This window comes from Sciurus vulgaris (assembly GCF_902686455.1).
Source record: "Sciurus vulgaris genome assembly, chromosome: 5".
In the NCBI taxonomy this organism is placed as follows: domain Eukaryota; kingdom Metazoa; phylum Chordata; class Mammalia; order Rodentia; family Sciuridae; genus Sciurus; species Sciurus vulgaris.
In genome coordinates, this window is record NC_136465.1 from 116,322,012 (window position 1) to 116,345,873 (window position 23,862).

General features: G+C 50.6%; 1 long non-coding RNA gene across 1 annotated transcript; it reads left to right on the forward strand.

Annotated features, from left to right (window-relative positions):
* The first annotated feature begins 9,925 nt into the window (after window positions 1-9,925).
* On the forward strand, window positions 9,926-20,794 carry LOC306661795. Its single transcript, XR_013763958.1, has 3 exons — window positions 9,926-10,191; window positions 12,143-12,301; window positions 19,841-20,794. It is a non-coding gene; the product is annotated as an uncharacterized lncRNA (long non-coding RNA).
* The last annotated feature ends 3,068 nt before the right edge of the window (window positions 20,795-23,862 follow it).

The following is a 23,862-nucleotide window of genomic DNA, read 5'->3' on the forward strand; positions in this document are numbered from 1 at the left end:
TACTCCACGTGAGGGCCCTTGTACTATTGTGGTATCCCAGAAGGCTCTGCTGTGAGACTTAAGGCTAGCCAACATGCAGTCTTAAGAGTTCGTTGTGTGGATGCAAATATTGGGGTTTGAAAATGAGATGCTAAAGGGGAGATGAAGATTTGCTAACTCGCTGCAAACAGTTCTTCCCCACCCCACCCACCCAGTTGCCCCGGGCCTGTTCCTAGGAGTGGAGTTGCTGATGTCCCCAAAGCTGTTGCTCTCCCAGAATGAATGAGGTCAGTGATACTAGGTTGGAACCTCAAACTCTTAATAAGCAAAGCATATTTCCCTATTCCCTATGCATTCAGAGGTCTTGCACAGAGAGACTGGTCAATTCTGGCTCCTGACTGTCCATCCATGGATCACCCCTGATTAACCAGGCCCTTCATTATCCACATCTGCTGGGCAAAGGGAAGCAATTCACTCCAAACCATGATAGAGGTGTTGCAGACTGCCTTCTCAGACAATCTCCTTTCCCCAACCTGGCCCTGCAGGGAAGGAGGGAACCCAGCCCACTTCGCAGGATGCGGAATCCTGGAATCAGCGGCAGAGCTGACAGCGCAGCTGCATCCTGGAGCCTGCTGCAGAAAGCAGCTTCTGCCTTTGGGCGCTCCTTGCTGCCTCAGTCTTGGCTCTGTTCAGTTTGCCATTGTATTTTTCTCCCCCATTTGGGGCTGAGGGGAGTGGGAAATGAAATGTTTCTCCCCATGCTGCTAATCCTTTCCTGTGCTCCCCCCAACCTCAGAGCTGCTAATAATGAACTGCAGCTTCCAGCCAATAATCAAAACAAATTCAAATTCTCTTCTGGGCAGGAGAAGGGCAGATGTTCCTTCTGCAATCCTCCCCTGCTCATTGATCCATTTTGAGGGCACTTGGGGGTCAAAAGTGAGACCGATTGCTTTAATCAGTATGGAATTATCATTTCTTATCCCACCAAAGGCCCAGATTTCTCACACCAAGGAACAGGAGGTCTTCGCCCAGACCCACACCTGTTCTCTGGCCTCTCAAGCCAGTGGTAACATACAGGTTTGTTGAGGTAGAGGAAGAGAAGGGAAAACGGGCAATTTGCTCCATTTTGTAGTCAGTAGCTTCAGCTGTTCATTCCCCTAATATTTATTTAGTACCTACTATGTATAAAGCATTGTCTCTACCTCAGTTTGCTATGACTGTGAGAAGATTCTTGGAACTATGAGGTCTCAGTATATTGTGAACAAATATACAAATAAACCAATGGAAAAGAACATTTGTCTTGGATTCAGTTGATTTTCATCCCAGCCTTCCACATGCCGGGTCTCAGACCCCTTGTCTTCTCAGCTCCAGCTCCACAGCCCCAGTGAGATGAAAAGCTCACTGGTCTCTTTCACTGAAAAACTATAAGAACATGAGCAAGAGGCAAGTCCTGAAATAAATGATTTAGGACGGCAGAGAGGCCCTCAAAAGTACCTCCAGTCTTTGGGGTATGCATTGCTCAGTCAGGGAGTTGTGTTGGTGAGCATGTGGTATGAAATGTTTCTGCAGGTTGCTGAGTCGATCTGTGAGTTTGTCTGAGTGTGAGCACATGCTTGAAGGTGACAGCAAGGTTGGGCATGTGAGTGAGCTGAAGGGGGTGGAAACTGCCTGCACCAGGCTTGTACACGCAGGGCCTGGAAGCCTGCACAGGTGCATGTGCATGTGTGAACGTGGAGGAGTGGTATAGACAACAGGTCTGAACATATCTCCACATACATGACCGTCTAGTGTGTGCAAGAGTGTGTACACCTACTGAATTATTATAAAATTACACTGATCCTTACAGAAAATCCATACCAGCCTCGGCCTTTCTCCCCCGACCTCTCGACCTCTGGGGTGCCTGAGGAAAGAGTTGACCCGGTCACTGCCTCCCCCTAGTCAATGAGACTTTCTCCATTAGCATAAAACATGAATCTGCTGGCAGCTTGACAAATTATAACTAGCAGCCAGAGTTTTGCCAACTGGCTGGCTTGGGCGCTGTCTATTTATCATTGAAAATGGTAAATCATAAGAATCCAGATGACTTAATTATTCAAATCCACCCAGGACCCAGAGAAGCTGCAGCTCCGTCAATCTCAGCCTTGGGCTCAGGGAGAAGGGCAGGGAGAGAAAGGCCTGAGCTGGGAGAAGCAGGCTCAATCACCGTCCTCTCTTCTGCCTTGCCAGTGGGGTCCTTCTCTGCAGCCCCTTCTCCTCCCTGCCTTCCTGTCCACCTTTTCAAAAGTAAGGCTGCTGAGTGTTGGGGTTGCTGGCCCTCCTTTACCCCCGCACTGTCTACCACCCCTTGTCCACCCTGGGGGCTCCTCAGCCCCTTTTTGTGTGGCGCTCTCAGCTCTTTCAGTGCCATCGTTTTTAATTTCTTCCCTAACTCCGATTCTTTTTACCATTTCTCTTCCTCTCCCCTCTCCCTACAGATGGTTACTGACCCCCACACGTGGCCTTTCCGATGGAGTTCTGCAGGCTCTGGCCCCTTTGTTCTCACTCTCCCTGGGGTGCTCGCTCAGGATCCTCACAGCGCTCCCAGTCCCCAATGTCAGAATGCTCTTCTCTTTGCCGCGGGAGCCGCATGGAAGCACCAAGTCAGTGGATGAGGTCAAGCTTGCTCCCCGCCACCTTGCCCTTTCTGTGGATTTCTACACAGTTCAGGAGGCAGTGGACAGGCTGTCAGAGACTCGTCCCCCACCACCACCACCACTTGAGCAGGGCTGTGTTCCAAGAAGGCCTATCCCTGGGCCTTCCCCTTGGCTCCCAGCATGGAACCACCTCAGGCCCCTAGAAAAGGACCTGCCCTGTGCCAGTTCTCCCAGAAGAACTCATTTACAGAACAGCTCGTGGACCCAGATGTCTGCATGCTAGCCGCCTAAGCAGTGCTTTGATCTTTGGATCCTTTTATCTTCATGTCCCTTAAATATGTCCACTATTTTTTGCAGCCCTGAACCCCAAGGAGTTTTCCTCTATCCCCAGGGAGCAGTGTGGGTGAGTGGGGCTACACGTTCACCAATGCTGATGTGGCTTTGACACCAGAAGAGACCATGGAGAACAGTAGGGTCACAGAGGCCCTCCCTCTAAATGACATTCTGGCTTCTTTTGGAGGGTCTGCTCTACCTGCAAGAGCCCCAGGGGCCCATCAACCCACTACTGTGTCTGCAGATGCTCCTCAGTTTGCTTCTCGTGCGAATCAGTTTGGTTACGTCCGCGTGTCTGTGTGTGATACACCCTTCTGTGGATAACCTGGACTGTGGGCATAATGACAGCTTGTGCCCAGAGATGTGTGCCCGCACAGGTGTGGGGGCCAGTGCTGTGTGTGTGCACGTGTGTGTGCCCATAAGCACACACTTCCATGAAGAGCCCTTGTGCTAGAACAACAAGTGACAATGTCCCCACCAACAGGACACCTGAGGAAACAGCCCTCTTACTCCATTCTTTTTTAATGTCTCTGAGCAATGTTGCTCTTAATAAAATATTGGCCTTTTATTTTCATAGAATTCTAAAGAAAGAGCTACTTGTTTTTGCTACTGAAAGTAAGTTCTGCCTATCGTCTATCTTCTCTGCCTTTCAGGATGGAGTCGGGATGGTCAGGAATCTTGGGAGGAGACACCCCATTCAGAAGAACATATATGACACACAGGGGACCTTTCCACACTGAGACATTCCCCCTGTGAAAACACTGCACCCGCTCCCTCTTTTCTTCTCCCTACCTTCCCGACCAGGTTGATATTTAACAAGGGCAGTGGTGAGGGGTGAAGCCTGGCTGGAGAGGATCAAGACTCAAAAGCAAGCCAAGCAGCTGGAAGGCAGGAGATCAATACGGAGAGACAGATTGGAGACAGGTTTCTCTCCCTTCTCCCCCACCCCTCTGGCTCAGCACCCCTGCCCAACTCCTGACAGCAGGTGGGCGGCAGAGCCAAGCCCTGGCCTCTGTCTGCCCTTCTAACTCAAACAGGTTCCTAATCCCTGGGTGGAGGGTAAACAGCCTCCAAGCACGGCCAGGATCAACCACAGAAATGCCACTAATGTATCTGGAGGCATGTTCCCTGCCCCTGCCCCCACCCTGTGTTACTAATTAGCCCACCGGCTTGGGAGAAGCTGGGAAGGAGTGGCTGAGGATGTCTTTGTGCAGGCTCTCTCCAACAGCCTGGGTCTAGCTCTGGACAGTGTCTCCGTGCCAGACAAGCTGAGGGTGGCAGAGGGATTCCCGCTCCCTCCCTACTCACTGACTCCGTAAATCAGCTCAAAGGCAGACAGAGGTTTTTTCCCTCTGCACCCTCCCTGAATCTCCCATCTCCCCTTGGCTGTTCACAGCTGGGAGGCAGGTGGGAGACAAGAGGGAGAGTGAAATCAGCTCCGGAAATCAAACGACCCAATAAAAAATTAATTGTCTAATTAAAACCATGAGGAAGCCCCTTGCCAGAGTTTGGCTCTGAGTCGTCAGGGCTATAAAGGGTGGGAAAATGAGTCTCAGCTCCTAATAAATTCCTGATTTGCAGCTTGGTCTATCAGCGAAGGAGCACTGAGCGTTCTGCCTGGCTAGGCCTCCTGGAGGTCATTCCACCTCATTCTTGCCCCCAGCCCAGGCCATCACACCCTTCACCCCACACCTACCTGGCTCAAGCCCAGAAAAAAGAGACAGAAGCCACCACCCAAAGCAGGCAAGCGTTTCCTGTGCCTGAGCCTCAGCCTCCCTGATCTGAGGCTTACCCATTTCTTCCTGAGCTTTCCTCAGGAAAGTGAAGTTGCAGAAACTTCCTCAAATGGAGTTCTTCATTCAACTTAACTAATAATTATTATAAGTTTCTGTATAAGGTTCGCTGTGACCTCACCACCTCCCCTTTTGTGAAAAGTACATTTTTACCTAATTCATGAAGTGACAGATCCCCTCTCTTAGACCTTCATGTTGAGTTTTGCAGATGAATGACAGAGAACCAAGCTAAGAAATTAATTTCCCATCTCAAAAAGTACTGCACTTATTCTTCCCAGTTGACCAAACCCTCTGGAAGATTGAACACAGAGCTTGTCCAGAAAGGCGTGCAGTTAGATAATGCTCAAATGCAGATGGAGACCCCGCCTTCTCCCTGGATGATTATATCACCTCTTCACTTGGGTCTGCGGTGTGGACACAGCCTCCAGGCCTCTATGCCCTCCCTTCCCTGGCCAGGCCAAATGCATGGTGCCTCATCAGCCATATTCATTCGTTCTCCTTGCAGGAGGAGTGGGTGGCTAGCACGTTACACTCATTTGTTATATAAAATACAGGATAGCCTCCAAGTCTTCTTTAAACAAACATGGCAGAACAAACAAGGGTTGTCCTTCAAAAAATTACCCTCAGCAGGACATATATGTACTTATTCTACATGTACCACGAGTGATTAAAATATTTCTGCAAGGTCTTCTTTAAAAATCAACTTTAGAGCCAGTGCACAGAGTATTCAAGACCAGCCATATTAATTATGATTTGGGGGGAACAGACTCCATAAAGCAAAGAATGTCAATAAGGACAATCAAAAAGCAGAGCCACACACCCTGAAGACAATGTCAAAAGAGGAACTGCAACCTTGTGTCGCTGCAGCCTTGCTGGAAGGAAGGGAGCCCCGGCGAGGTGACTACTCGGAGGCAGCGGCTCCTTCAGACATGGCTCTCTACGGCCACATCTGGAACATATTATTTATTGTTCCTGATGATCCTCCTTTCATTCATCTGGTTGTTATTTTTCATCCTAAACAATGAACTAAGCTTTCCTAAGAAGGAGAAAAAGGAAAGGAAACAAATTCCTCACCCCCATCTGGGTCAGGACCCCATTTCTATTTCAGCAAATTCCGGTGCACAAGTGTAACCCCGCATGGCTAAGCCTACTTCTAAGAACCCCAAACCTAGAGGCTGGATTGTAGACTGCTTCTGATTCACCTCATATTAGCTGCATGCCTACTAAGTGCCAGGCTCCACTTGTGTGGACCTATGAGTTATCCTTTCCCATCTCAGAATTTTAAGACCGTTTTCCTTTCCCCGTGGATAGACTGTTGTTTCAGATCACCACTAATTAATCTAAGACTATACACTGCTCCAAGGACCAACTGTTCCATTTTCTGGTGGGCACTGGTGAGGACCTAGATTTGGAGATCATTCTGCCTATCTCTATGTCCTGGGGCAAAGCCTCATTAGAATATTGCTGGTTCTCAGGTTGTCTGTTCGGGCTTGTAAACAGAACCCTGATCTGCAAAGGGCCTTAGGAAAAATGAAAATTTAAAAAGAACATTAAGGCTGCCTGCTCTCTCACATCTCTGGAGAAGGGGCACCTTGCACACGTGCAACTCTATGTGAATGGCACCACCTAGGGTTGTGCTCCAGGAGTGCAACGACCAGTGTTCCCAGAGCTGAGCGAGGCTGCCACCCTGCCGCCCAGAGAGGTCTGGTGATCCAGTCCCCCTCTCTCAGCCCTCCAGGATGAAAAATCCAAGTTTTGACAACTACGGTGTCAACACCTCAGCCCCTAAAAAGGGCTCAAAGACAAGATCCTCCCTGCCTCGTTGGCAGCTAGGAGATCTGGGCTCAGCACACAGCTCACCAATCTTCTCTTCATCCACTTCAAAGTGGGCCCCAGGATATGAAGCAAGGCTGTTCTGACCCAAGTAGGGTGTTGGGCGATGTTGCCAGAGCACCGGTCAGGCTGGGCTTGGAAATCAGAGTGGGACCTCAGATCCCATCCATCCCAGAGTTAGGGGAGGTGTGGGAGCGGGTGATGGAGGAAGGGGACAACCCTGAGTGAGAACAAATGCTAACAATTTTCCTGTTCCCTCCCAGACACCAAGCCCGCCAGACTCTCACTTGGGCCCTCACCAGCTGGCAAGCCTGTTTTACCTCCTCGCCATCTGTCAAGTCTGTTCACCTGAATGTCCTCTGCCTCCTCTCCCTCGCCCTTCCTTCCACTTCTCCCAACCCTCAACCTCTTTTGTACCTTCCTCTCCTACAGTCTCTGAATAAAACCTGCTGACCTTTGTAATCTGCACAACACCCCCTCAAGCGCCAATCCTCTCAGCTTGCATGGCCTTTAAGACCCCTGATGTCCTCACCTCACTAGACAGAAGCTCCTATTCACCCCACTAAGTTGGGACATCCCTGATTCAGCAGGTCATGGAGGCTCAGCCACAAGAGCTCCTCATGAAGCTAAGACAGACACTAGCGCTTGGAGGAGAGGGTCAGCCAGTCCACAGCCAACCTTGACGGAACTACTCCTCCAGGTTGGCAACGAAGGAAGAATAGGGAAGTCTGGTCCCAGTGAGTATCTGGTCTCATGTGACAAAAACAAGACATCTGCATTCCAGATTTTAAAATAATAGTAATAAACCCAACCATGAAGGTGAGCTTTTGGAAAAATAAGCTTCAGAGGCAAGAGAAAGTGCAGTTAACTTGGGTCCTCCCAAAATGCACCAAGAGGAGGTCTGATAGGAGCTGCCTTGGTTGGTGTGGAAGGGCTGAGGGCCCACTGCAGCCCTCCATGCTGCTGAGGAGTCACTGAAAGGGTTGATCTTTGTTTCTCCAGCGTATTGGCCATGGAAGAAGAACAGGCACCAGCTACAGCAAGGTAGCATCCCTGAACACCCACTCTCTGCCAGGCCCTGTGCCAGGTCCTAGCAATACAAAGAAGGCCAGACCTTCAACACTCTGACAGTCTAGGTGGGGAAGAAACAAGTTAATCCTTATAGTGCAATGTGGGAAGAGCCAATACTAGATACCCTTGGGGCATCACGGAGCACCACGTATACACCTAAACCTCTGCTGCAGTCGGGGAAAGAAAAGGGTCAGAAACAGCTTCCTGTAAAGCAGGTATGTAAACTGTAAGCAAAATGGCATGCAAATGATGCCCCTTCTTCTCCATGCCATGCTTAACTGAAGGTCATTTTCCAACCCTAAAAAAAATTGGCTTTTTTTCTCTTTTTTTACAACAGATTGAACCCAGGGGTGCTTCACCACTGAGTCACATCCCCAGTCCTTTTTTTTTTATTTTTTGAGACAGGGTCTCATTAAGTTGCCTAGGGCCTTGCTAAATTGCTGAGGTTGGCTTTGAACTCTCAATCCTCCTGCCTTGGCCTCGCAAGCCACTGGGATTACAGGTGTGTGCCACCACGTCAGCTACCACTGGCTTCTTAAACCAAGATCACAGTGGGGTGTCAACATCCAGCCCACTCTCTCTCTCATGCTGTGGGCAGATGATCCAAGTATGAACTGGGATTCCAGCTGGCTCTAGGGTGCCTCCCTGACCCATCAAACCCTACAGTCCATCCCTCTTGCCAGCACGATGGCCGGGAGCTCTCTGATTCCCAAGACTTGACTGAACCTGGGGAATGGGCAAGAAAGAGCATCCTGTCTCCCAGAATTCTAATACTTAAGCCTTCCTCTTTCCCGCCTTTGGGGAAGATGCCCCTGCTTCCCCCCATCCCAGTTCTCCACCCAGCTCCCACCCTCCCCCTGCTGCAGCTGCTCCATCCTCCCCATCCTGAAAGAATGCACCCTCCCCTCCAAGTCTCCTCCACAGGGTGCAGAGCTGGAGGGAGGCAGCATATGGCCCCATTTTCCTTGGCCTGTGTAAGCTGTTTTGGAAATGAGAAACCCCCTTGCCCTTTCCTCCCCTCTGGGGAGCACCCTCCCTCCCTCTGCACATTCCCCAGAAGTTCTCAGACTGAGATCCGCCCTACGTGCAGTTATGTGGTGAAATCACCACTTTCCTCCCCCAGAGCTCCGAAACTGGGAAGGGAGCGTATGCAAACCTTTGATGTAGGCACGTTTTAAAAGGCCCACCTGTCCCCTCACTCCCTCCTCCCCGCGCCCCACCCGTCTGAACTGCTGACTGCTGGAGCCCCTCATCACAGGCTACCCCCTCCCCAGCTTGGCCCAGATTGGTCACACACACTCTCCTGTTGGGGGCAATCAAATCCAAGCATGCTCACTCAGGGACATCTGTCTCCTGCGAATACGGAATGATCCCAAACTTGAGGGGTTCTGTGACACTTAAAAGATTCAAGCAGGAAGATCTGCAATTTCTCTTGGACCAGGGCCTGTGGGGAGGGTCGCTCAGAAACCCTCGTTTGATGTTGTGCTTTCATGGCTGCAGTTTGATCCAGATGTTCCCCAGTTGTGGGATTTTCTCACTGGGAGGGAGGGGCCCTTGGCTGTGAAGACATTTCCATCATGTGCACATTTGGATCTGGGCTGACTGGGCGGGGGTGCTCTTCCAGCTCTCACCAGCCCCACCCTTTCCCCCAGGTCACATCCTTTCCCTTAGCATCCAAAGAAGAGAGCAGAATCCCTAACAGGGAATTCCCATTAGCCTGCTGGTTTGCTGTATGGCTATCCAGAAATGGCCCTACATCTATCACTCTTCTGGCATCATAAGATGGAGCTAGAGATAGTTCCCCAAAGTCATTCCCATATCATGGGAATAGGAAAGGGAGTTTGAGAACCAAATTTCTGGCCAAGGCACAAAAAATTATCTAAGAAATTGTGAATGGAATTGGACTAAAAGTGGATGAGTCAGGGTTCTTGAAAAAGCAAGTGACTGTCCCTCTTCCAGGACAATCTCTCAAGGACAGAAGTGAACCTTTTCAGACTGTCTGCTCCCTTGGAGCTTGGAAAGATCAAGGTCATCTTCCCTCAAGAGCTTCAGTGAAACCCTGGAAATCTTTCCTTTAACTTTAAGGGATTTTAGTTCTTTCTGCTGTCCAGCCTCAGTCCTCATGGGCTGTAGCCTGAGGAGGCTTTCCCATGGAAGGTACATTAGCCCCACTCATGTTTCCTCTCAGGCCTCTGGGAATCCCTCAAATGCCTCCTGGAGTCACTTAGATTTAAAGAAGAAGAAGGAGAAGGAGGAGGAGGAGGAGGAGGAGAAGAAAGAAAGAAAGAAAGAAAGAAAGAAAGAAAGAAAGAAAGAAAGAAAGAAAGAAAGAAAGAAAGAAAGAAAGAAAGAAAGAAAATCAGATTGCTCCTGGAGTTGTGCTGGTGACCCCATAAACACTTGACTTCTTGCCTCCATTGTGGGAGTCATAGCCTAAACTGGATACATGGATGTTGAGCACTAGAGGACAAATGAATCCCAGACTCTACTGGTCCAAGGTGCCAGCCCACGAGTGGATCCTGAAGGACTTGCATCAGACTCCAGTTTGCGTAAGTGGACTTTTTGCAGGGGAGGGACCTGCATGGGGAGAAGCAGCAGCCTGGGGTGCTTCTTGCAAGAAGAGAAATTTCCAAGGAGACAGAAGTTGGAAGCCGCTGAGTGGCACAAGAAGGTGGAAAGAACCATGAGAAACAGGCCAGTGGGAAAACAGCACTGTTCCCTCTTAGACTAGACAGAAGGGAGGGCTGGAGAAAGAGGTAGGCCTACGGATGGAAATAAGAAGAGGAAAGCTCCATGTGTTGTTCCACCTGTAGGGTTGAAGTGACTGCCCCCAGCTCCCTGTGCTCTAGCATTTGGGGTAATGTACATTTGGGGAGCAGTTTTTCTCAGGGAGCCCTGATGGACAGTTCTCAGGCCTCTCCCTCCCCACGACTTTAATCCAGTCCAACACAGATGGGTCAGGTCATGATGGTGATGGTGGTGTATGGCGATGGGTTTCACTGGCTTGAATTTTTTCTTATTCCCCCATGTCCTCTTTCTAAGGCAATCATTTCTCATTTGCCTGGTCTTAATACCCCATATGTCTCTAGCTCAAAGAGCTAAGAAACACTCCATCACTCTTAAGCTGGGCCTTGCCACCTGCAGGCCCCTCCCTCCCATACATATGTTCACACAACAGGGGCAAGTGGTTAGCTCCAGCCCCTCTGGCCCCTCTGCCTCCACCCCACCCTTCCCTCCCTGTAGGGGGTGGGCATGGAAAGGATCCTCACAGCTGGAGAGCAGCTGGAAGGGCCCCACCTAGCCTGTGCACTCACAGTGACTCCCTGGAGGGGACCAACAGCAAGGGGAGAAGGTGTAGGGGGCAGGGAGAATTCCTGCAGCAGGGTTTCTACACGTCTGGTCCAGTCTGGGAAAGGGACGCATGCTCAGCAAGGGGTCTTGGTTCTCAGGGAAGACATGGCCAGTGGTGAGGCGCCAGCTGGCTCCTGTTGCCTCTCCCTCTGGCCCACCTCTCCAACTTGCCACACTGTAGAATCCAGGTAGACACACCTACTACGACAATCTCATCCCTCCTTGTGACTTCACCTTAGTGCCAACTTATATCCCTGCAGGGTACTAAAGTCTGACCCAAGTCTCCACTCCAGAAGCAGGCCTGTCCCCTAGCTCCTGTGGGTGCTGTGCATGAGGAAACTGAGATAGGGTCACAAGTTCTCCTGACTCCTCCCCTGAGGGACTGAAAGACTCCCAGCCCATCCTCAGAATCACCACTCCTGAGCAGAAATGAAGAACTGAGGGAGGAAGGGCCAGAATACATGAGACTGGGACAAGGGACAGTGATGCCCTCTGCATTCTCTTCATATTCCTGCATGTAAATCATTTCCCCCAAAGGTTCTGCTTCAGAACCATGAAGGCCCCACCAGTACCTCTCCTCCACCTCCTTCTCCTCCTCCTCAGCCCCACAGTTACCAAGACAGAGTTGTTTTGACAAGCTCTACCTGCAGGTCTGAGTTAAGAAGTTTGAGTGGGGCCTGGGCATGTAGTTCAGTGATAGAGCACTTGCCTGGCTTGCTTGAGACCCTGGGCTCCATCCCCAGCACTACAAAAAAAAAAAAAAAAAAAAAAAAAAAACATTCAGCAAAAGGAAGAGACATTTCCTTAATGTTTCCTGCAAACCCTGCCCAGCTAGAGATGTGATGATCTGGCTTCCCTGAGCCCTGCATCAGACCCACTTGGTCAATCATTCCACCAAAAAACCTCCCCAGCAAGTATGTTGGCACGTGTGAGGACTCATTGGAGCTGACAAATAAGATTGTGGCCAGAAAGCCATCGACATTGACCCACTGCCCTGCAGTGGGCTGGGCTCTGCTGAATGGAGTGGAAAGAGAACTTTTCCAAGCTTCCACCTCAGAGACCCCATTATCCCATAAAGATACATATTACAAATCTTGGAGACTCTCATGCTTGAAAAGAACTTTGTAATCTTGCCTCATTCCCATTCAGGTGGACAATCATATGTGAATCTCAAGCACACAAGCTAGACAGAAGAAAGAACTCCCATAGGGTGTCAGGACTATACAGAAAAATCATCCAGCTTGGAGGATTCTCTTCATGGGAGGCAATGAGCCAGGAGCCCCCTCACCTTGCTGAGCCAGAATTAAGGTAAGGGTCCTGTCTGAAGGCATCAGGGTGGCTGAGATGATCCCTCAAGATCCTACCTGGAACAGAGGGGAGGAGTTTCCAGTCAATGGGTGTGAGGAGGAGGGAACACAGGAAGAGACAGATGGGTGGATGGTGGGATTGGAGGAGTAGGGGGAACAAGGCAGGAGAGATGAATGGTCTTGGCGGGACTGATGGACGAGGCCAGGATGGATGGATGGTCGCTGAGGTTTGTTTACTGGCAGCCCCCAGCCCACCCTCACCCAGAGAGAGGAATGGTGGCTGGCACATCAGAGGGCTCTTAGGGAAGCTCTTGGAGATGATTTAGATGGGAATGAATCAGCTCCATATGGATTAAGTGTCCCTGCAAATCCCAGGACCTTACAGATGAGGGGACGGGGCAAGGGCACTGAAGGGAGGGGGACCAGGGCAGCGTGGAGCTGGCGCAGGGAAACACAGGCCCGGAGCTGTGGAAGGGCTTGGGTGGGCAGGCCTCTGTGGACACAGTCCTCCCAGGCTTGTCTGTCCTGCTGTTTCTCTGGCTTGGTACCAGGCTTCAGGAAAAGGCCTCCTCCTCTGCCACCAACCCTACCTGTCTCCCCTCGACTGGGCCTCTTCTCCTTTCTTCCTATGTCTTTTCATCTTCGTTTTTCTGTCCCTCTCATTACCCGGCCCTGGCCCTCCGTTTGTTTCCTCCATCGCCTTCCACACTCCCAGTCCCTCTCTCTGTCTCTCTGCACCTCTGTCTCTTTCACTAGAAGCATAAATGGCATAAGGTTGCTGCCCATGTCCTACTTACCTCAGGCCTTAGCCTTGCCCTTTCAAGCAGGCCAGGTTTAGTGCCACCCTGCGTCTAGCGGTGTGCTTTCTCTCATGGGTTCCTCAGGTTCCAGAGGTGGGAGAACAGGAAAAGGTGATCTGAAAGGTGACTTTCTGGCTACACGAAAGCCTTCCCCTTTTCTCTGCGCCCTGCCTCAAGCTGTCCCTCTTCCAGTGCCAAAAATGTCTTGGATGGAATTGGTCTCTTGGGCCAGCAGCAAGTTGAGTCGACCTGCATCACTCCCAGGCCATGGGAGGCAACGGGTTGTCTGCTGGCTGGGGCTGTGGAGGCACCATCTCCCCCTGAGCCCTGCCATACCCTCAGCAAAGGACCCCAAATCAACTGTGGTTATGAAGCTGGCTGCCATGTGGACAACCTGGAGTCAGAGCACGGGGTAGTCACATATGACAATGGTTGAAATATCACAGCCACTCTCCCCCCACCCCCACTGGTGATCTATGGGCTGCGTGCCCTGTAAAAATTATTTATTGGGGCCTCAGAGTGTCCTGATTTAGTGCTGCTGCCTCTGGGGCCGAGAGGCCTGCCTGTCCGCCAGAGTCTAAGCGTTAAACGACGCTAAAAAGTTAAACGGCCAACGTTGGGGGCTCACTCAAGGAGGCACCATAAAGCTGTCGGAGCTGCTTAAATCAGGAGCGAGGATTCCCCGGGACATCTTCTCTCCATATGCTGCAAGCCAAGAAGGCTCTCCTCACCCCTCTGCCACTCACCCGCGTAGGGCAGGAGGCACGAGGGCTGGGCACACAGAATAGAACCTAAAAGAAGGTCAAGAATGGCCTTCCCTCCAGGGGTTCCTCCAGCATTACCTGGGGCAGGGGCTCAAGAGCATAGGAGGTCACATTGTCCAGTCCCCTGTCTCAGGGCAGGGGTCTTTTTGTTCAATCCAGTTTTTTATTGTAGTTTGGTTGGGTTTTTGCAGTGCTGAGGGTTGAACCCAGGGCCTCTTACATGCTAGGCAAGTGCTCTACCACTGAGCTAAACCCCAAATCTGGTTTTTAAAGACTTCCAGCAAAAGAAATTCCACAGTCTCTTCCCATGGCCAGTGGGGAGCAGTTCTTTCCTAAGTGTGTCTCACTTCAATCTATGCTCCTGTGTATCTAATCCATTGGAACTCAGTGTCTTCCTGCCAGCTTTGGAGAGGGTGTACTGACCAAACCAGCCTGTGCCCTCTGACCTCCTGTGCCCCCCACACCTACCCGTGTGGCTCTCTGAGGAGCCGAGTCTTGCCCATTGCAAATTTCCATCCACCAGAGCACCCCTGGGTGCTGGCGTGATGCTCAAGCTTCACGATAGGTTTCCACAGCTGAACCCCAGACCATGCTGCCACCGCCCGGCCGCCACTGAGCACAAGGGAAGGTGGGTCTCCACAGGCTGTCTATCATGCTTTCTTTCAGCAGCAATAAAATTCACCTCTTAAAACCTCCGCTTGGGTCCCTAATATTTGCCTGGCTATATATCTCCGGTGATATATGGACAGAAATTGCTCATAAACGGCTATAAAACCTCTTAGTGGAGCTTGGGAGGAGGTGCATGAGGGTAGGCACAGCCCAGGCTGCAGGAGGATTGGAAGCTGAGCCACTTCACTGAGCATCCCAAACTAGACCCTGGATCCCAGCACTAGATGTGGGGCTCTGGTAAGGATGAAGGAAGGAGACCCAGAAAAAGATCTTTATTCCCATCAGATGGCATCATGGGACTGTCTCACCTTCTTGCTCCAGCCATATTCTGTGTGGCCTCGAGCAAGTCACTCAACCACTCTGTACCATGCTTCCCATCGCTGACATGAGGATAATGGCATCTACCCAGGCTCCTGCATTAAGTTGTCATGAGGATCAGATGAAGACACATACAAAGAATTCATCCATGCTTTTTAAAGTAGAGAGGTTGCATATACTGGGTGCTGCCCTCAGATGGGCAGGGCATATTTGGAAAGCCTACTCTGTGCTGGATACTTTGCCTAATTATCACTCATCCTTCAACACCTTGCCATGTCATTATGTTGCAGATGCCAAACCTCAGGTTCAAAGAGGTGTGCACAGGCTGTCAGTGCCAAAGATGGGATTTGCACCAGCCTGATCCCAGAGCCGGTGCCTTTCCACAAACCAGAATGAAATCCTGGCAACTCAACTGGGAGGATAACCAGGTGGCCTCCAAACAGGGCAGATGGCTGAAGAATGCCTTTCTGACCAGGGTCCACTCCTCTCTAGAATGCAGGCCTTTCTCTCTCTCTGTTTCTCCTCTCTTTCTCTCTTCTTCTTTCCTCTCTCTCTCTCTCTCTCTCTCTCTCTCTCTCTCTCTCTCTCTCTCTCTCTCTCTCTCTCTTTTGTTTCAGGCCTGCAAGGGCCTAAAGGCCTGAGAGTCAAGGGGGTCCCCACAGCATATTCCCAACCACTATACCAAATTACCCAAGAAACAGTTCTCAAAGTGGAAGGCAAAAACCTGGGGCATTATGAGAGGCCTGAGCGCCTCTGCCCAGGAGCCTGGGAAGCATGGGTCCTGGGTGACCAAGAGAAGAGAGACCTTCAGGGGAATAGGGACAGACTGTGATGGCCACAGTTGCAGGGTTCCTGGTCTAGCTCTGCACGAACCAAGCACCTGGCTATACCTGCCCGTCACCCACCTTCTCCCACCTGCTGCTGGATGCCTCTTGCTTCCTTGATCCCCAGCCCTCCTCCACCCCTCAACCCACATGCCCACACCCTCCTTCTCTCCCACAGCATCCCTGAGGTCCCTGTCTGCCCCTTGGTTGTCCCAACTTCTCCCTCCCTGCCTATAGAGTCTCTGTGCCCCTTCCCTCCATCAGGATCCCTCCTCCTCTTTTCCCTAAGTCCCTTCAACCCAGTTGTCCCCTATGCTTGCCCATGCTTCTCCCTCTCCTAGTACCCTCCTAGTTCCTGGATGTTCCTTCTTTCAAGCCCCCAACCCCTCCCCTTCCCCCTGTGTCCACCTGCTCTCCAGGACCCCCAGTACCTGCCTGCTCTTGCCTCCTCATGACCAACCAGGACAAACAGTAGGAAGGCCATCTTTCTGCCCCATACTTCCCCTTCCCTGGTGGCTCCCACCCCCAACCCCACTTTTCTTTAAGTTTCCAAATCAACCTTCCTCCAATAATAATGATAAAGCAGGAAGCCGGGCCGGAGGACAGTGCAGATTTTTCTTCTTGACACGGAGTTTCCGATTAAAGGCAAAGGGACATAAATCCTCCCGCGTAATTGCTGTACTCCAGCTTGGAGCCACTCGGGAGGGAGGCTCCCACCCCCTCTGCCCCTACCTCTGGGAGCCCTACCCCCATTCTGAGCAGAGCCTGGTCCCCAGAGCCCGAGGGTGGGCCTAGAAGGGGAAGGGAACACTGCGTCTGTGGGTGAGGTTGCGGTAAAGGGCTGGGACACACCGAGCAGGCTCCCTCATCCCGCTTCCAGAGGCCAGAGCGATGGCCCATCTGAAAGCACCTTCCCTGTCCAGCACACACACTGAAAGCACACTGTAACTTTGACAAAGCTTCTTGGGGTTCATCATCTCATTTGATCCTTGTAAGGACCTTGAAAATGATAAACATATCAGATGGTGGACAGGGTCCTGGAGATCCATCTGTGCAACTCCCCTTGTTCTGAGGGGAAACTGAGACCTGGCAAAGGGACTGGCTGACGGCAGAGCTGGGATGGCAATGCTGTCCTAGCCCCATCAGAACTTGACTGGCATACACAGGGAGGGGCTGACAGGGCTTAGGTCCATTAAATCATGAGCCTACGCTAAGTAGCCTCCTCCCAAGTGGTTTTCTCATCTGCTGGGGAAGCTTTGTTAAAAATCAGAAATGCTCAGTGCTTTTCCCCATCTTTATAGATTAGAGGAGGAGGACACTGGAAGGATGTGTGAACTGGGGTCCCTAACCTGGCTCCAGTCCACACTTGCCCCTCCTCAGGTTTGCACGCCCAGAGAGCACCACCTCTGCTTACACCACAGGCAGACCTCCAAGCCCTGACTCCTCACCCTACACAGAACCCTTCCCACTCTGATCCCTAATTCTTTCCCAGTCCTTCCAGCCTGCTCTCCTCCTCCATGAAGCCCTGCTTGATTTGAAATTTTGGGGTTCCACTTTCCCTTTTTCCTTCCTACACTGACCAATCCCCAACCCCAGCTCTTCCTAAGTCAGAGTCCTGGATGTAACCCGACTCTTCTCTCTCATCAGACTAGGGGGCATGGACCTGTCTCCTCCCTCAAACAGCCAGGTCCCAACTCCACCCTTCCCATCATCTCCACTCCCACTCACTCCCCCACCAGACTCAGACCCCAAACAGGTCTGTACAGGATGTTCATGCGTAACCATGGGAACCCAGGAGTCCTGTCTCCTCTTCATCGATGGAATTTTCCACGGAAGGTCCAAGGTTCCTATTTCAGATGCAAACTATTCACGGCTTCTCAGTTTCCCTGGCCACTTAGGGACATTTAACCTGCCATCCTCACAGCTTCTTCAGGAGCCCTCAGCCAGGCCAACAAAAGAGAAACATATCCTTATCTGTTTACCCATCTCTAAATAAAACTGACCCCAGCCATACCCTGCTTGAGCTCTCTGGACGTTCTGACATGGTGGCAGGCAACTGAGTCCTCTACCAGACCCTGATCAAAGGCTCCATGTTCCACCAGTTACACATGCGTGTCCCGTGTACTCCCACTTCCTGCTACCATGGCAACACTTAGTGGAGAGCAAGGGCCAATGATGGCTTTGGAGTCAGAGCATCCTGCCTGAAGAGTGAGAAAAAGTGTGAAAAGCTTTAGATGCTTCTGTAGGGGCCTATGTTGAGGCTCCTGAGTTGTGTTTGGGGTGGCACCATAGCACTACCTGGTCTGGGAGTTAGGTTAGGCTTCTAGGGTGTCCGTGCAGATTCTCGATGCCACTGTAGAGTTTGAAGCATAACTGTGGAGTTGCCCTGAAGATCTCGATGGGGGTTTTGGACTTCACATTAGGGATGCTCTGGGTTGTCTAGAGAGTTACTCCAGAATGCCACAAGCCTGTGCTACTGCCTGGGCCCAGTGATGAGGTAGGTACAGCAGGAGAGAGAGAGAGAGAGAGAGAGAGAAAGAGAAAGAGAGAGAGAGAGAGAGAGAGAGAGAGAGAGAGAGAGAGAGAGAAAGGAAGGAGAAATTTTTAAAAGCTAGATTTTTTTAAAAAAAACATTTTGGTTTAGGTTGTATTTTTTTTAAGTTGTCAATGACCTTTATTTTATTTATTTATTTATTTATTTATTTATTTATTTATTTATTTATTTATTTAACTGCAGTGCTGAGAATTGAACCCAGTGTCTCACACATGCTAGTCAAGTGCTCTACCACTGAACTACAACCCCAGCCCTAGAAGTTTTTTTGTTTGTTTGTTTGTTTAAAAGTTTGGAGGGGAAAGAGAGACAGGCCCCAGGCTCACACAGGAGGGGATAATGTGAAGTTTCAGGGTTAGGAAGGCCATATTAAGAACACCTGTCTTGGTGTTCATGTCCTGAGTCCTGGTCAACAGCCTCGTTCATTGGCGAAGAGGGGCTGGGAATGGAGAAGGATTCTTACTGCCTTGGGAATGATTGCAGGTCAGAAACTATGCACACTCCTGGCTTTCTGTAGGGAGGAAGAGCCGGGCAGATAGTCCTCCTGAAGTCCCCAGTAGTCTTTCTGGGTGTGTGTCCCCAACAGCAACCAAATCTGAGCTCCTACCTCATTGTAGGGGCAGGAGTGAATTCAGGAGGAAAAGATACAGACCCCTAGGCTGGGGTTGTGGCTCAACCCCAGAGTTCTTGCCTTGCATGCATGAGGCACTGAGTTCAATCCTCAGGACCACATAAACAAACATTGTGTCCATCTACAACTAAAAATTTTTTTTAAAAAGGATACAGACCCTTCTCCCCAAAGACCCCCAAACTTTCAGGTGTAATAGAGCTTCATCATGGACCCCGGCAATTAAGTGGTTAACTCTTCTTGCAGCTTGGATAACTTCCTGAAAGATAGAAGTATGAAGCAAGGATTAGTAGAGAGGTGGGCAGCAAGAGAGTCAGGCAGAAACAGGCTGAGGGCCACCTCAGAGGTGAATAAGGATGATGGTGAGTTCTAACCTTAGATACCTGCGTAGGGAAAAAGTCCTTCACCCTCGTATCCATCACTCACTTAGCAAATCATAAGGACAGCTGTGTCTCATACATGGTACCAGAAAATGCATACAAACTAGAGGGGCAGGAACAACAACTGGAGATGTCCCCCAAAACTCAGTTCCTCCTCTAAAATACTAGCTTTGGCTTTCAGTGTTATCTGAATCCAGGCTAAGTAACCTCCCACCTCCCTGCCTCTCCAACACAAGAGAAATGCTTTCCCCTTAATTTCAGCTTCCTTCTTCTCTAGAGTCCCAATTCCTACCCCAGTCCCTGCTGTTTAAATATGCCCTGCTCCTCTCTCTAGGAAGACTTTGGAGCATTTTGGGTCATAGCTGCAGCAGGAGGAACTGGGGCTAGATATTCTGAGCACCTTCTCAGCAGCAGGGAGGAGCTGAGTGGGAGGCCAAAGGAAGGACGGTGTGAGCCAATGAGTCCAGGCCTGAGATCCTCAGCCCGACTTTGCATCTTGCTGGAAGAGGCATCATTCATCCGCCCAGGGGTGGAGATGGGGCAGGGGGAGGGGAATGAAAAACACCCACAGCCCATTAACCTACTTTTGCAACTTCATTAAAACAGAGTCTTCGACATATCGCCATAAATTGTCTTCTGAGGAGGAAGCCAGATCCAACATCAAGTTCTAGCAGCAAAGCCTCTAAGAAAAGGCTGGAATAACCAGGGTGGAAGGAATACAATATGCGTGTGGCACTGGGGTTGCAGGAGTTGCTGAGAGGCTTCACAGACTGGGCCAGTCCAGCGGGGCCAGCACACAGTCTCTGAGGTGGGCAGGCCACTGTGTGAGGGGCCGGGAAGGGATTTCACATAATGTTGTGCACTTGCTGCTCTGATCAAGAACCCTTAGAACTTCCTGGAGTCCCTTATAACAAAACTAAAAGCTCTTCTCCACTTTCCAGGGCTTCCTTCGAGAAACCCTGTTCTGGCCTGAAGCCCTCTTCTGCAAGGTGTATGCTGAGCATGATGTCTTTCCTCCAGAGAGCCTGAGGTCAGCCCTACCCTGGCTGGGCAGGTGGCCCAGCTCAAAGGAAGGAGCACTAACCCATGTGCCGCAGGGCTGGGCTCCCAATTTCAGACTGGGTAACCTGGATCCAGTCCTCACATGGGTAGTGACTAACTGCCCAGGCCCTGGAGAGGGATTACCAGGGTTCAAATGCTGCCTTTGCCATTCAAGGAGTTTGGCCAAGTTATTTAACCTCTCTGTGCCTTAGTTTCCTCACAGGAATAAAGATATCTCAAAGTTGTTGAAATTTAAATAGGATCACCCATGGAAAATGCATGACTCTTGGGACCTGGCACATTCTAGGAGTCAAAAAACATGAGCCATTGTTGTCCTTATTATGAATTTATTTCTCTAGGGTTTCACAGGCCTGAAAAGAACTTTTGATGATCATGGAATCTGAACATCTGGTTTTATGCATGAGGCAACTAAGGCCCAGAGAGAGGAAGTGACTTGAGCAGAATTATAATCCAGATTTCCTTCCACCCAATAAAAGGGTCTTCCCTTGAGACATCTCCTCTGGGCCTTAGTTTCTTCATTTGTACAATGAAGTGATCCAAGTAGGATAGTGGTTTCCTTGCCTGTTATTATTCTATCAGGAGTATGGACTCAGAAGCTCCTCTCAAACCTCTCTCAGAATCCAAACCTGCAAAGGTAGACTAGATCTGGAGAAAACCGTGCAAGGCCAAGGACATGGAGTGACCTGGAACCTGAGCCATGGCCCCTCCTTCCTCTTCCTCAGCAGCAACCCCAGAGAAACCCTGAGCAGGTCACAGACCCAGGTCAGGACAATCCCTGGGCTTCTACCACTGTCACTTTAGGAGACAGTCATCCCAGAAAGAGCAAGGACTCTCCAAAGCCTCATGGGGAGGGAAGGAAGGTCACGAGAAAGACTTCCTGGGGTAGGATTATTTTGACACAGTCCCTACATAGACAGGTGTGGAGAAGAAGGGTGCAGGGGATGCAGCAGAGGGCCCTGTGCCCAGGGCCTGCTCTGCCTGCCCAGGTGTCCCATCCTGGCACGTCTCCATCCTCTCCCCACTTCCCAATTCTGAGCTGCCTACACTCCTGCCATAGCTGCAGCCCAAGAAAACATGGCCATAAAACAGACATTTGCTTTAATTTTCACTTGAAGGGGCAATTTAACACAGGTCGTTTGCAAGCTGTTGGGAGTTCTTTATGAGCCTGTATCATGTTTTCCTAAAGTCCTCCCCAAAAAGTGGATTCCTGGGGTCAAAGTTCACACACAACTATTTAGGGGGAAGAGGGTTGTGGGGAGTATGGGGGATTTCAGAGATGGGGAATACATGTGTTTTTCAAGTCACATCAACATGGCTTGGAAAATAAGAGCAAGAGAAAGACAGGCCAGGCTAGCCAGCCCCCGGTCCTAGGCAAACGTTGTGTGATTTTATCCAACCCTTTGCCCTGTCTGGGCTCTGCAAGCAAAAGCCAGACCTATCATAAATAAGATACTTGTGGCTAGGCTCCAGTTTCTAAGGACCTTCCACCCACTCACAGTGACCCAGATACTCATATACACAGCCAAACCACCTTCCCTGGACCCTGACTTTAGCACTTTCTGCTTTGGAATCTCTCCAGCCACTTTAGCCCCCAGCAAACTGCTGACCCTTCCCTGACCTCAATTTCCCATCTTAGGTCCTCTGCTTGTCTTGTAGGGTCCTGCCTCCTCAGGAAGAAGGCTAACATTTTATAGGTCCTCCCAGCTACTCTGAGGAGGGAACAGTCAACCATCCCACCTCCTTCCAAGATTCAACTTGGCTTCCTCTCCCTTGATTTTCCCACAGTCCTTCCCCTCTTCTCTCCAGAGCCCAAGGCTGAGAGGCACAGGAAGGAATAAACCTCCCATACCATAAACTGCGCATTTTCCCTAGGAGTCTGGATGCACTCAAGGCCCTTGGAGATCCCAAGGCGGGTAGGGGCCAGGAGGCTGGGACCCAGAGTGCCTTGAACATGCACCAGTCCCCCTTTGGCTCCCTGCAAAGAAAGGATCCTACTACTAAGAACATGTGGGACTCAGGAGTTTGGGGATACACTCTGGGGTCCCCATTACCTTCTCCCAGAGGCAATGTGGGGAAACGAAGATGAGCCAGTGGTTGTACTGTAGGACAGGGGTCTCCCTTTACTCAAGACCCCTCCCTCTTCTTCATATTTCAGAGGAATTTTCCTGTTCTCTTGGAATTCCAGCCTCAGTATTCCCAGGGAAGGGTGACGAGGCAAGGGGGACAATTCTCAGACTTGGAGAGACCTAGCGGTCAGGGTCAGGAATGGAAGGCAGGATGTCTCAGAGGCAGATGAGGCAGGAATATGGGAAACTGGCATGGTGGGAAATTCTGTGATTCCTGCCATAGCAGCAGCAGTTTCAGAGGAGACTCCACCAGGGCTGCTGACTAGAAGCTCTCTGAGGTGGTCTAAGACGCAGCCCAAACCCCCCACCAAGCTGCTGATCAGGGACTCCATGTAGGCCCAGGTGCCAAGCTGCTGGGGCTGATTTGAGAGGAGGTGAGTATGGGTCCTCCCAGGGAGCTATCAAAAAACAGCAAAACCCACAAGAGGTGGGTGGAAGGGAGGGGACCAGACACCATTTCCCCAATAACAGTCCTTGTGAGTACCTTGTGCATGAATCAAGCTTCCACCTACATGACCTTTTCTAAAGTTTAAAAGAAGCCTGTAACATTAACCCATTTTGTGTATAAATAAACTAAGGATGCAAGAGGTCAAGGAAGCAGCTCAAGACCACGTTGGACTTGTCTAGACCTGACACCAACCTGCTTTCTCCCTGGGTTGGGACCTCTCCAGTGCCATTGATCTAGTTACCACCACCCCGCCCCTGGCTCCCAACTGGCAGGTTAAAAGAGGCTACCCATGCATCTATCTGCAACTGAGCATTTACCTCCATCCTAAACACCACAGAAACACAGATTCTCAGAGTAGGGAAGTCCAAGCCTTCTCATGATGCGAATTAGGAAACATGCCCAGAGAGAAGAAGCAGCTTGCTCAGGGTCACACAGCCAGAAGAGTCAGAGCTTGGATTTGATTCAGTTCAGAAGGCTGTTCTTCCCTAGGGCCAGGTTCTCAGCCATTTACACCATATAGATGCCAGGTACCATATTAGATGCCAGGAAAATAATGATGAATAAATACAGGCACTGCCTTAAGAGACTCAGAAGTAGGGAGACACAACCTGCAGGAAGACTTACCCTCCAAATGCCAAGGACCACCTGCTAAGGGAAAAGTTGCTGCAAGCTGGGGCAGTCACAAAGGCTTCCTGGAGGAGGTGACCTTAAACCATGAGAGAGCTGAGTGGGAAGAGCACTGCTCTAGCCATCCAGGCAGGAGGAGGAAATGCAGCACACACGACCCACCTTCCTGGGGAAGATACTTCCATTAGAGGATGGCGGGGAACAGGACTGGAAGGCACTTTGAAGACTAGACCAAAGAAAGCCCTGAATGACAGGGCTGGGAGTCTGACCTTCACCCCATCAGCCCTGGGGAAGTTATAGAAGGGAAGGCTTTTTTCTGAAGTAAGAAGAGGTCCCCTATAAAGGGGTTCATTAGGAAATTTACC